Source organism: Peromyscus eremicus, chromosome 15 (genome assembly GCF_949786415.1).
Source record: "Peromyscus eremicus chromosome 15, PerEre_H2_v1, whole genome shotgun sequence".
Classification (NCBI taxonomy): domain Eukaryota; kingdom Metazoa; phylum Chordata; class Mammalia; order Rodentia; family Cricetidae; genus Peromyscus; species Peromyscus eremicus.
This window is the reverse complement of record NC_081431.1, coordinates 664,501-678,829: the sequence shown is the minus strand read 5'-3', so window position 1 is coordinate 678,829 and position 14,329 is coordinate 664,501. Positions and strand designations below refer to the sequence as shown.

Here is a 14,329-nt window from a genome sequence, read left to right as displayed (position 1 = left end):
CTTTAGGCCCCATTGCCTTTCCTGAGTAAGAAGTATGAGATAGAAAATAAATCAGCTTCCCATAGATGCCTGTGGCATACCACCACACTAATGACCAACAACAAGCTGTGGCAGGGAGGCCGCATGACCCAGTTTATGACTGGCTAGTCAGAATTAATCTCTTGCCCCCAGTCCTTTGCCAGTCACTGGGTAAATTCAAATTATAGGTGAAAGAGAAGCTGAGGGTCTAGTGGCTTCGGTTCCTGCTCCTGAGGTTGTTCTGTCTGTCTGTCTCTCTCTCTCTCTCTTTCCCTGACAGCCCCATAACACAGCCCCTACCTAAGCCTCTGCTAACAGAGTATTTTTAACCTGCCATCTCCTTCCGCTTTGCTGATCTGCAGACAAGGGTCTCCATGAGATAACAGAACCCATTAGTGCCGCTAGAGTCAGGTGGTGACTGCTAAGTGCGTGGTCCTTAGGAGCCCCCTCCTCCTGGAGTTCACTGCATGTGATGCCCAGAGATCAGAGACCAGGCAGGTAGGCTGCCTGGACATGTGCAGTCTGTCAGCTTCACTCTGAAAGGCCTTTCATGCTCTGTCTTGGGGCTAAAAACACAATGCTTGCCCTTGCCCTTGTGCTTTAAAGAGCCAAATCATCCCGTTTCTTAGAGTATCAGATATTCCTACATTTTCTTATCCCACATGATCCTCTGGGATTTGGGACAAATATTTCTTACATGATGTCAGAAACTGGCTCTCAAAATTAGACACCCCAGGATGCCACTGGTGGCGAATCCCCCATTATAGGAGAAAGCACAGCTGTCTCTCTTCTCTTTTGGATTGGGGTGGGAACAAGGAACACCTCCCAATCCTGAAATAATTCTGGGGCAAGGGCAGACTGTTTTCCCTCTTCCTCTCTGAGGGTGAATGCTGTTAATAATAGAGCAGAGAAGAGTATGGGGAGCAAGGAAGAAACATAGTAGATTTACTGGGAAGGGAAGTCCGAGAGCTCTCTCCCCCTGGAGCCTTCAAGGCTGACTATCCCATTCCCAATACTCTCTAATACACATATAATCAGCCTCCTCCTGATAAGGCCAATTTCCATACTAAACTGTTCATTATTGCCATCCAGCAGCAATGTACAGAAGTGTCAGAACCCATAAGCTTGGGGAGAGTGGACAGGTGAATGTATGAATGCATCTGCCTCCCTGTATTCTGTGGGGAGGTGCAAACCCCATGGGAGGTGGTGATGAGAAGTCAGGACACCAACAGCCAAGGGTGACAGAAGGACACAGCAGAGGCTGAGTGCAGCTGTTCATCTAAGCAGCATGTATTGGGCATAGAAGTGTAAGTGTGCTAGACACTGTGTGACACTGGGTGAATAGCTCACAGGATAGTGAGGGAAAGGATGCTGTTGCAGTGGAGGCCAGCATTGGAAAGAGTCACAAAGTCCCTCCAGCAGAATGAGAGCTGAAACTAGGGAGCCAGTGCTATATAGAGAAGGCTTCCTGGGGAGATGACATCTCAGCTAGGTTGTGCATGCTGGTCCAACTCTCTGTGACTCTAATATACATGGTTTAAAACCTCCACCTCAGGCCTCTTGGGCTTTCTGTGCACATCTCTCATCAGGAGCAGTAGAGTTCACTCCTGTGACTCCTTCCTTGTGTCTCACCCTTATTGCCCACAGTCAGCTCATAACCAGATCCTATCTTTCTGTCTGTCCTCTGCAGATCATTTCTAGCCATCCCACCCTACCTCCTACTACCTCTCTGCCCACTTCAAGGAGGTTTTCATGATCTTGTCCTGACCTTGTACTGGCTCTCCTGTTTTGCCTCCTTCAAGTTAGCTTCCACAGTTTTTAAAAACCCTTGAAAGGCTCACTGCAGCTTTTAGGATATAGCTCAACTCCTGATCAAGGTACTTGTATCTGCTAGACACCCCCACTTGCTCCTACAGGCCTTTTCCATACTACCTCTGCCATGCTCAATACCTTGCTGGCTTTGCTGGTCTCTGTTGTTCAAATTCTTAAAAGGTCTTATAATAAAAAACCCGGAGCCAGATATTGGGGTAAATGCTGAAAGATCAAAGAAACAGAGCAAACAGCCACTAGTTCTCACCTCTATGAAATCCTCAGCCTAAAAAGAGTGAGTTCCTGTTTCCCCATGCCTTATATACCTTTCTCTGTCCAGATATCACTTCCTGGGATTAAAGGCATGTGTGCTTCTCAGTACTGAGATAAAAGGTGTGTGCCACCACTGCCTGGCTCTGTTTCCAGTGTGGCCTTGGACTCACAGAGATCCAGACAGATCTCTGCCTCCGGAGTGATAGGATTAAGGGTGTGTACCATCACTACCTGACCTCTGTGTATAATCTAGTGGCTGGCTCTGTTATCTGATCCTCAGGCAAGTTTATTAGGGTACACAATATATTGCCACACTTCTTTTTTTTTTTTGTCTGAAATAATAAAAGTTTATAACTAATATAAGAAAAACTATATACAATAAATATAATAAGTATATACAATATATACAGTCAAGAATTACATTAACAATGTCTAATCCATTAACATTTGACAGATTCAGAGAAAATATTCCATTATTTATCCTATTTTGGTGAGTCCAAAATGTACCTAATTCACTTTCTATTCTAATAATATCTTTTGATGTCTTGCAATCTTATACACTTTACACCTTTTCATGAGTTTCTTTTCTGAATTTGTTAACAAGGAAAACTATAACTATCTAATCTTCAACTCCCTCAGAGACCCGAGAAGGAAGTAATATTACCTAAGTAAGCAGGAAGTGCAAACAAATGACTTCCAAAAAATATGAGAAATGACAGAAACAGCCAGATACCTAGACAGTCACCCAAGATTTCTCTGCAACATTGAAGCATCCATCTTAGGCCTACAGGCCAAGCATATCTGACAGATTCATCTGTGAAGCAGGATTTTCTAAAGAGCCTTCCTACCTTGTCTTGGCAAGGTTCGGCAGTCCTTTCTTTTGTGTCCTGCTTGTCCATTTTGGGCAGCATACTGTCAGCAATCAAGGCGAGGGCATTTTCTTGCCCAGTGCCTAACTTTTGCCACAAAGAAAGTAAACACCATATGGAGTTTCTTCAATGCTCATCATCTTCTCTGAAGTATAATGGTGCTGCCGGGAACAGACATGTCTCATGGTTATTAAAAAAAAAAGAATCTATGTTATTAAAACATCTTAAATGCCATATTCTGTACATCTCTGAAGTGTTTGAAGATGACCTATCTATCTAAAATATATTTCTGTTTGACTTTGAAAATGTATCTAATATGACTACAATTTTGATTGTAATGACTATTAACTTGCATTTCTTATATCCTAATTAGTTGGTAATAATAATTTTCAAGGACTAGCAATTTGCATTACATTGTTAAATGAGCTGTATAGGTACAATACCTTGAACAAGATTAGAAATATATGTTCAGTATTTTCTAACAAAATTAATCTCAAATTTGTATCAATATACACAATTTGTATACAATATACAAAAATCTAATCCAATGTAAAATATTTAAAACTAGTAGTTGCTTTCTGAAAGTAGGTTAAATAGCTATCTTTTTATCTTATCATATCCATATTCTCTCTTTTTTCTTTTCAGAGTAGATTCAATAATCTACCCTTTACCCATTAGTGCTTTCCAGTACTGGGATTAAAGGTGTGTGCCACCACTCCCTGGCTCTGTTTCCAGTGTGGCCTTGGACTCACAGAGATCCAGACAGATCTCCACCTCCCAACTGATTAGATTAAGAGTGTGTGCCACCACTTCTTGACCTCTCTGTTTAATCTAGTGGCTGGCTCTGTTCTCTGATCCTCAGGCAAGTTTATTAGGGTACACAATATGTTACTACAGGTCTCTCTTTTCTTTGTTTGGTTCTCTTCTCCATCCATAGTCTCCACCCCCCCTTTCACCGCCCCCCCCCCCAAGCCCTGGATCATGCCAGTCTCCTGACCTCTGCCTAAGAAAGTCTCTATCCTTCCAGGCTTAACTCAGATCCCACCTCCCCAGTGAAGCCTTTACAGATTGGCCCAATTAGAATAGTTGTTGCCCCCAGAATCCTACATTTCTTCTAGTTAGTTACAGTGTTGAGAAGAGCTACCCTTGTATATCAAAGTCTTATATATTCTTTCTTTCTTTCTTTTCTTTTCTTTCTTTCTTCCTTCCTTCTTTTCTTTTTTTCTTTCTTTTGTTCTTTCTTTCTTCCTTCCTTCTTTCTTTCTTTTCCTTCTTTCTTTCTCTTTCTTTCTGTCTTTCTTTCTTTTTTTCTCTCTTTCTTTCTTTTTTTTCTCTCCTGCAGTGTGTAGTGTTGAGTGCCCTAGAGGAACGTCAGAGGCTCTACTAAATTTTGCTCTGTCCATGTTCTTGAAGTATGACTTTGAACAAGTCAATTAACTTCTCTGTGATTGCCTTCTCTCTCTACATCACAACATCAGTAGCTACCTACTTCACAGGGATGCTAGGGGCTTTAATGTTTTCCTCCAGGTCAAGTGTGTGGGATGGTGCATACTTGCTGTCCATTATTCCTTGTTATTTCAGCCTTCCCTGCTGGGTCATAGTTTCCTTCAGGCCAGGAAGCCAGCAGAATCCATCTTTGTGTCTCCCAAGAAATCCTTCCAAGAAAGGAGATAAAATTAGGAAGTTTCTAAGAGCTCATGAGTAGTTAGTGATTTTATAGTAGTAGTAGTGTTATTTTATAGATAATAAACTTGAGGCCAAGAAGAAGCTGAACAGTGTGCACAAATCACAAAGGTAGAAACCAAACCATCAGGAATATACCATGAGGGGCTCCCACCCACCTTTCCTGCTCAGTACAAAGGCTATTTCCATATCCTCTTTGCAGAGCAAATGATCAGTGTCATGTCTCCAGCCTTCTTTAGAGTATCTCTGGGTCATTTCCCAATCAGTCCCACCTTGAACCCTCTGCATTGGTAGGCTCAGCACCCCTAAGCTCTTTGGCATTTCCTAAAGAGACAAGTTTCCCTACCTGTCCATCAGAGTGCTCTGCTTAGCATGAGGTGCTGTGCGGTCTTTAAATGCCTGCAGGCAGAATCTGGGCTTGGTCTGAACACAGAGTTCAGACCAAGAAGGGGAGAGAACAAGCCTCAGTGTGCTCCAGTGGGCCCACCACCCAGCCTGCCAGGCACCCAGGCTGCAGTCAGGAGTCAGGCGCCTGCTTTCACTGCAGACTTGATGCAATCTGGAAAGCGCATTAAACTTTGCACAGAGTAGTTGACATGTAATTAATAAAGTACAGATTTTGGCTGGAAGCCTCAACTTAAAATAGCACCATGAGTGTAGGAAGAGGAAGGGCAGGGGAGGTAAGTCAGAAGATGGCAAGGCCAGTGTCTCTGAGAATATTGGACCCAGTTCTTGCTGAAGCACACCAAAATTAAGGTAGGAGAGAAAAACAATCTTTTACCTTTTTAAAATTAATGGGGTGAAACTGAGGCTCATGGAGACTGAATAAATACATATCCCACCATGCATCATTGGACAGAGCTGGTTACCCAGCCCTGGGAGAGTGTTTGACGCTTGCCCACACCCTCCACACCCATAGGTAGTCAGAGAGCACTTTCATATATCATTGAGCTGCTCTCTCATGAAGTTGTACATTCCAGGACTGTTTTTAATTTGAGAGATGTTTTAATGGCATTTTGAGACAGACTGTTCCCTCACTGATTCTCCAGAGAGGCTGAAGGGAGCTTTGCATCTTCTTTGAAGAAAAAGAAAGAAAAAAAAATTTAAAAAAAGCTTTTTTTCCTGCAAAAGTGTTCAGAGAGCTCTTTGCTGCAGCTAGCCAGCCTGCTGGTGAGAGAGGTGAGGAAGTAGAGGGAAAGGGAGAAAGGCCTCTGTGGTTAGTTCAAATGCCTGGCCTCAGGGGCTTTTGCCATTGAAGTAGGAGCCCTGTTGCTCTTTGTCATAGATCCCAAACTGAATTTCTGAAGTAAAATGCAAATTTCATCCCAGCTAATCAATCCTGGCAGGGCACCTCAAGCTTGCCAGGGCACACCCTAGAGCTTAGGAGCACTAGTTCTGGGTAAAGGAAACTATGATGGAAGGATCTAGAAGCTCCTAAGTCAAACAACTTTGACAACATAGGGGAAACTGAGGAATGTTATACCTATCATGATATTTTGTAGTGATACCTCATGCAACTTGGAATAATTAATTTCTCTACGAGGCAAAAAAGTAAATGTGATCTTATTTAAACAGTGGTGAGTGGGTAAGGATATGTCAAAACCTATCACATCTCAAGACATACTGGGCCTTCTTTGAGAGTCAATGTATTACTCACATGAACAGGCCCACAGCACCAGCTGGTATGGCATGATCCATGTTGCCTTTGCTGCCATCCTCCAGAGCATACACTGTCCCCAGCACACAGTAGAGCTTCACTGTGTCTGAAGCAAGGTACAACAGACCAAACCCAGGTCTTCTTTAAACCACCTAAGCCTCAGTATAGCCATCCACATGGTAAATGTAAAGAACACCATGGGACATGGAGTTGTTGGGTGCTAGGAGTCACCTGTCCCTTGTTCTACCACTTCTTATATCTTCCTGTCTTCTGTCCCATGCCTGGCTTACTACCAACCAGATGGATCAGATAATCAAAGGAACATAAGGAGTTTCTGCCACTATCCGTTGGCTTTCCAGGCAGGCACCTTGTTCTTAAATGTCCAGAACTTGAACCCCCCACCTTATACTGCTACTTCATCCCAGGGAAATATGAGTCAGAGCTCCAGAGAAGAGGCCCAGCTATCAGCCAAAATTCTAGCTTCATCCCTTTCTACTTCTGGGAGGTTTGTGTTAATGGAGAAGAGAAGGGACAGAAGAAATGCATGTGCTGTCCCTGGTAGCAGAAGGGTGGAAGCGGGAGACTACGGAGTGGTGGGTTGGGTTTCACTGGCATTCCATTACAGGCCTTTGCTGGGCAGCTGAATCAGAGCGAGGGAGATGCCGAGACCAGAGGAGTCTTACAGTCGACTGTGGGCAAACTTGATAGCCCATCTGGAATCCATCTACAACCAGGTCCCCTCCCCCATACACTGATCTATTGGTGGAGCTGCAGTGGAGGAGCAGGGCCAGGAACCTCAACCATCAGGCTGGATAAATCCTCCAGGTGCCATCTCTCAGCCTCGGCTGCCCCCTCCTTGCTTTGAGAGCTCAGGCCCAATGCACAGTCCCTGCTTCAGTTCCTGCCCCTTCCTTTGTGACCTGATCTGAAGGCTTTGAATAGGGCAGGAGGAAAAGGAATGCCAACAGAGTCCCAGTCATGCCTAGTGTTTTAGGGCCCTTGAATGCCAGCTCCATGACAGCAAGAAACCTGGATAGCCAGCCGGTAGGTATATTAGCAGTAGGCTTTCTCAGCCCACAGAAGTCAACTAGCCCTTAGCTGTTGGCAATCTGAATTTCCTCCATTGCCTATCACCCCAACACCTAAAAGCCCAAACTCTTGAGACAGAGGGAGCCAAGAACTAGAGGACAAGATACTACATGAAGGTCAGGGAGGACCGTTTGCTCCCAGCCTGGCACTGGCTCTGCCATGGCTTGTTTTCTGACTTTCCAGGACTATTTTCCTTTGTGAGAAGTCACCTTCCTCTCAGGATGAACATGAGGATCGTGGAAGGAAAATTATATGATAGAGACCAAAAAAAAAAAAAAAAAAAAAAAAAAAAGTCATGACCAATACTCCTCAACAAGGGCAGAGAACACAGATAACAGACATGTAACATAAGGCCTGTTATGGGGCCCAGAGCAGCTTTGCCTGGGAGAATCGTGCTAGCTCCAGGGTGTCATCCCTTAAAGCTTCCAAGCAGGGATTTCCCCACTTTCTTTGCATCATCCCATGGCTTTGGCTGTAAGGAATCATGACCATTTTATTGTTAATTGTCATATTCTGTTAATTTCTGAACACTTATCCAGCATGTGGGAGTGGGTATGCCTGGGGCTGCTGGTTCCTCATCCAGCAGAGAACAGGAAGGAATTGCTTAGGGAACACCATAAACTGGCTTGAACTACTGGAAAGTAGGCTCAAGCTCTGTCATTTTGGGGAGGATTCTAAAAACCAAACCAAGCTACCCTTTTGTTGGAAACCCATGAGGTGAGAGGCACCTCAGACCACCTAGAGGAAACCAGGCCCTTTTGCCCATCCCAAATCTCTTTAACAACAAACTCTTTGGGAACAGTGTGTTTTCAGAGTACAGCTTCCTGAATAGTGTTTGTCTAATCTGTCTGCCCCAAATCCCTCTCCAAACACTAAGTTTCCTGCCCAACACAGGCAATCAGAAAGCTAATTATCTGAGATTAAGAATGGTGGGTTATTCCTTTTAATTACAGGGAATAATTAGCCCACCTGATGTCAGCAAAGCCAATGGAATTAGAAGTAAAGTCTAGGTTGGAGAGGTCAGTGTGGGTGGTGGGAATGCTCTGAGCTCTGAGGCTGTTTTCTCTTGGCCATGGCTGATGCTGAGTTCCAGACAAATGTGGGTATATCTCTGAAAAGAGCATCTTTCTTGGTGATCTGGGAGGATGTATATATGGGGTAGGGGTGGGCGGACAGAAGAGGCAGAGAGAAAGAGAGACAGACAGAGATAGAGAAACACAGAAAGAAAAGCAAAAACAGAGCAAAGAGAGCTTCCAGGACTGAGAATGGGAAGATGGGGAACAGAGGAGAAAAAGGAGCAAGGAGGAAATGAAGGAGGTGACCTGTAAAACAAGACTGGTTTGTAGACACTATTACACCCCTAGCTTTGCAGGCTAGCATTCCTGTTAGTTGCCCTTGTGGAGGGAAGTCAACAAGCAGAAGCTGCACCCTGCTTGCCTCCTCTCTCCTTTTTGCCTTCCTCTCTGTTTCTCCCCACATGCTCTCCTCTGATGCCTAGCACACTGATCTAGTTTTGCAACACAAGGTGCAGGTGCCAAATGCTGGAGACCTGGCTGTGGCAAAAACAGGGTGCTAGCCCAGCCCTCAGTGATTGAGGTTGGGTGTCTTCTGTGGCCCAAAGAAAGGGTTTTCTGCCCTGCAGCCTTCATCATCTCTCTGAGAAGATTCTCTTGGCTCCTAAATGCATTCATTCAGTGATTCATTCATTCATTCATTCATTCTTTTACTTTACAAATGCACCCAGAACTTTTACTGTTAAAAACTTTATTGTTCAATAAAGGCTGACCCATAGTCAGTCCTGAGGCTTTTGTCAGTGTGTGGAGACCAGGCCAGTTGGAGAATTCTTTCCTACCTCTTGAAGCCACCTGCTCATCCTTAAACCATCTCAGGCCCTCACTAAGAAATACCCACTGGGTGAATGCTGTCTACAAAGGGTTCATGCACATATGCCCAGTGCAGAGACCGAGACTGAGCCAAAGCAACACTGTAGGTGAGGATGCAGCGTAAAGGGAAGATGTGAGCATTATTATTTGCATATTTTCAACCTCACTGTTTTCAAAGGAATTAAGGTAATTTATAAGAAAATATTGGACAACATAACAATAACTTAGAACTATAACATCCATGCCCCTTCCTCCACAGAGACAGAGAAGGGAATACACTACTAAGTTTAAAAGAGGCTCAGGACTAAGGTTAGATTTGATCTGAGGTTCCCAGCGGCCAAAAAACTCTTCTCTCTGGTGGTAGGACTTATTCCCATTTTCCAGAAAAGACTATTCCCAGACTTTATATTCTATGTATAATATATGATCATGTGAGGCCTTGTATAGAATCCAGGATAAGAGTTTAGCATCCAAAAAAAAAATAGAGTTTAGCATCCAAATTCAGAGTCTTCTTTTCAATGTCAATTTTTAATATTAACCCCTCATCAAGTACCAAGGCTGTGAGATCTGTGCAACAAGCAATATTCAAGGAGGTACTCTCACAGAGTAACAAACAATAAAAGCATATAAGACCATAAAGAAAAGTGAACTTGAATGTTCAGATTTTATAGTCCAAGATTGGAGAGATGGCTCAATGTTTAAGAGCACTGGCTGCTCTTCCAGAGGACCGGGGTTCAAATCCTAGCGTCTACATGGCAGGTCATAATTGTTGGTAACTCAAGTTCTAGGATCTGACAGGCAAAACACCAATGCACATAAAAATAAAAGAAAAAAATAAAAAAGAAAAGAAAAAAGATTTTGTAGTCCCACTTCGTGACTTTCCTGAGTTCTAAGTTGATCAAGGATAGAATGCAATTTTTAAAGTACCCTGCTGAGCTTGGCATGCTGCTAAAAGTTGCATAAAATGAACTATATGGATTCAATGTCTACCTCTAGAAATTTATAATTTATGTTGGCACTTAGATTAAGACTAGGATGGCAGCAGAATCATGTTAAATGAAAGAATAAGATGTTAACATCACACAAAAGAAAAAGGTTAGCATCTTTTAGGGAGACTAATAAATTGCCTCAAGTTCAGGTCCTTGCTAGGACTGGCTGGTTATGACTTGTGGCCATTTGCCTCCCCAGTCTGAGCCCCAGACTGGGGCTTTGGTGGTGTGTGACATGGGGTTGGCGGTAAAGTGAGGGTTAGTGTAAGGTGCCTGCTGCAGTGCCCAACCCATAACAGCTTTTAGCATTAGTAGGAGGAGCCATGAGAAAAGCAAGGAGGTGCAGAGCTCTCTGGGAAGCTGGGAACCTACTTCCTTTTCTGAGCCATCTCCTTCCTCATAGCTAGGACTTACCAAGGCCATTTCTGGAGATACTTTATCATAGATGGTTCCTCGGGAGCCAGAACTCACCGCCCCCTCAACGTTAGATCTGTTTATATTATAACTTGATAGGTATCTGTGACTTCCTTTTGATCCATCTATTTCCTTCTTTGAAAAAGGCCCAGGCCCTGGGTGCTGCTGAATAGTCACGGTTTAGGTCTCTCCTGCCTGGATCCCCTCACAGGCTACCCAGCCCTCAACCTTCAGGTCCTTTCCATTATTGTCCCTAGGAAGTTCTGATATCAGACAAAATAAAGAATGTTTATTCCCACCTCTCTTAGAGGAATCTCTGTCAGGAGTAGTTACAGGTCAGTGCCCTGAAGCCTCCAGGTAACAGCCAAAGGGGCTGAGATGAGAACCCATATGACCCCACTTCTCTCAGACAGTCTCTCCTAGTATGTCCTGAACCAGAGTAGCCAGATACAGAACTAGGAGTCAGCACACACAAGGCTGGTCCATTGAGCATACTCCTGCCTCCTTCTCATGCTTCTTTGCAGCTTCTCTGGTACTTCCCAGCTCACTGCCAAACTGTCAAAAGCACCAAGAGGCAAAGTGCTGTTCAGTTAATGATCGCAGCCCCAGGAGAGGTATAGAGCTCTTTTAAGAGAAGCAAGTGTAGGGGGAAGGGGGATGTGGGAGGGGCAGAGGGGGATGCTTTAGTGCTTGGCACAAAAGCCAGCTCTTTCTAAAGCACAGATTAGAAGTGGGCAGGTCTGCTCAGCTGCTTTCTTTGTGGGTGAAGTACTATAGCCACCTTTTCACTCTACTCCTTTTCGGGAAGCAAAAAGGGTCAGAGTCAGAATGCTGCCATCCTTTGATGGGTCCATTTGCCTCAATGTTCTGGTCCCCAGCACAGACCCTGTAGAGGCCCTAGCAGTCCATTCCTTCTCCCCCAGAACTTGGGTCCACCTCCACCACTCTCAGCAGATGGGCCTAGGCCTTTGGCTAGCAAGCAGTACAGGAGCTGGCAGGGTACACAGTAGTACCAAGCCTGGAAAGGCTGGAGATGTATGCAGTCTAGTATCTCCCCTAAGTCCTTAATCTGAGGAAAGACCCGTACTAAACACATGTAACTTCACTGGGAGACACACCCCCAGCTATGGGGCTGAAGGGCTGTCAGTGCAAGAGGAGGTAGCTTTGGGGTTAGATCACCAAAGAAGATTAGTATCCTAAAGGTAGACCAAATTGTAAAATAAAGATGCAAAGACAAAAAAGCTGGGGATGTAATTGGAAAGGGGTAGAACACCATGTTAGCTGGATTCCAGTGATCAACTTGAAAGACTTTTCTGTCAATGGGGACAATTAAGGGTTTTGTGTGTGTGTGTGTGTGTGTGTGTGTGTGTGTGTGTGAGAGAGAGAGAGAGAGAGAGAGAGAGAGAGAGAGAGAGAGAGAGAGAGAGAATTCTTTCAATATCCCAAAAGTGATACACTCTCAACATTTTTTTTTAAATTATGAGACTGAGACAAGCAAGAGAAAGAAAATTACAAACATCTGAAATTTAAGGAATTTTGCATACAGAAAAGGCAGGATCAAATACGTGTTTTAAGAAGATTAATCTGGCAGTGTTGGGTAGAATAGATTAGAGAATGAATATGCTGGAGGCAAGGAGACTTCTCAGGTTATTGCAGCTGCAGAGATAAGAGGCAATAAAAACCCAGACCCAGTAGTTAGCAAAGACACGAGACATACAACGCGTGAATATAGTCTCCATTTCTCTTGGTCACACACATTTTCTGCACCATGGTACACACACTCCATGTATATTGTTTTAAGAGTTCTTTTAAAATATCAGGTGGTCACTCTGCATCCAGACACAGGCCCTGGGTCAGGTCATAGTGCTCAAAGCCCCAGACTTCCATCCTGCAGCTCAAAAGCCACCTTTGGTGTTAAAGAGAGCAGATTACCATTCCAGATTATGCAAGGTAGGGCAATCACAGACTATTGAAAAGAATGAGTTAATTTGAGAAGGTAATAACCTTTTTTAAGTTCCCTACCCTTTGCTCTTTTTCAAAACTGCAGATAGTCTTCTTGCCACTGTGCAGGAAACAGCTGTGTGATCCTTCCCTGAAACAGCTTTCCAGAGGTCCTCAGCACTATACTGTGTAGGCACATTTCTAGTCCAAGTGAAGGCAGTCCCCTCTTGTTTGACTTAAAGGAAACCAAGACCTCACAGAGGAGCAGATTGGAAGAGAGTTTCAGAACCAGGCCCAACCAACTTTGGGTTTTCCTCTGCCACTTTCTAGCTTCGATCAGCTATATACATATAACATTTCTTCCCTGTAAAGTGGGAGGGGGCCTACCTCATGGAGTTTGGGAGATTATTCATGTTCACACACCCTTAACCTTTAACACTGTGGATGAGATAGAATAGATACAAATAAATACATTTAATTAATAAGGAGAGAAAGCTATTCCAAAGCATATGTATGTGGAAGTGCTGCCTTCCTTGTGTTACCTCCTTCAGGGAAAGGAAACCAGCCTTTCTCAATGTGCCTACATCTAACCCTGCTATCCACCCATTCCAACACCTCTTGAGGAAGGCTGCCCTGCCCTCCACATGACCCCAGAGTCACTTCTTGGTCAAAATGCCTGGGCATCCCCAGGAAAAGAACCTGTGTGTGGTACAGCGAATGGAGATTCTTGCATGAGCTTTGGGTAAACAAAGACTCCTTGGTCTGGCAGAAGATCCTCATTACTCTTTATTAATTCCCCTTCCCTCCCGCCATCCTCACACCTCCCAATTTTGTGTACTGTGTGAATTATAGCTTTGCCTCTGCATAATGTGATTTCATCTATGGCTGCTTAATGCTTCAGCTGACTCTTGCTGTGTTTATCTTAATGTTTCCCAGAACACTCTACTACTTCCTATTCCTGACAGTGTCTCTTGTTTTTAGCTCCTCAGACCTGCCCAGCCCTAGGGTTCTAGCCATTTGTATAAGGTACAGGGCTGAGCCCTTAGAGAAGCCCCTCAACTGGACTTTGCCTTGGTTTCTTTCTGGTTTTTGTAGTTCAAACCCTTTGAAGAGGATAGAACCGAGGATATAGATTCTTTTTGCTGCCAGGTCTTAATGTCACTCTCCCATGAGCAGTCAAGGGAAAGGCCCCAGGATGGGAACCTCATTGCTTCTAGGAAGCAAGATCTGAGTTTAACCATAGAAAAGTGAGAAGAGAGCCCACATCTCATCCTGGAAGTGGCATCTATCACTGACTGTTTGGCCATCTTCCCTTGGCCCAGGAGAGCAGAGAAGACCCAGTTTAGACCAAAACCCTGGCCTTCAGTGTTCTACCCACTCTCCAGCCACTTTCTCCAATCTAGACTGCATATTTACCTTATTCATTGTAATGCTCAGTAAATGTTTATTGACTTCTACCCTACATGCCAGGCTGTTAATAGTCAGACTGTTTCAAGATGCCAGAATCTGAAGAACTCTTTTCTGCATCCTAGGGAGAAGCCCATCATATCCTGATCCCACCCCACCCCCAAATCCAGATGCCTCTAGCCCTGTGAACCCCTCTGCTACACCTCCTGTTCTCCATTGAATATCTTGGGAAGTTTATAACAGAAACAGAAACTGAAATAATTATATCAGAAAATGGCAGTCTCCACTGTAAAAAGC

The 14,329-nt window shown here is 44.1% G+C and overlaps 1 protein-coding gene across 2 annotated transcripts in view; it reads left to right on the top strand.

Moving 5' to 3' along the window:
- Positions 1-14,329, top strand: part of Plxna2 (plexin A2) — a 201,349-nt gene that overhangs the window by 74,739 nt on the left and 112,281 nt on the right. The window lies entirely within an intron of this gene.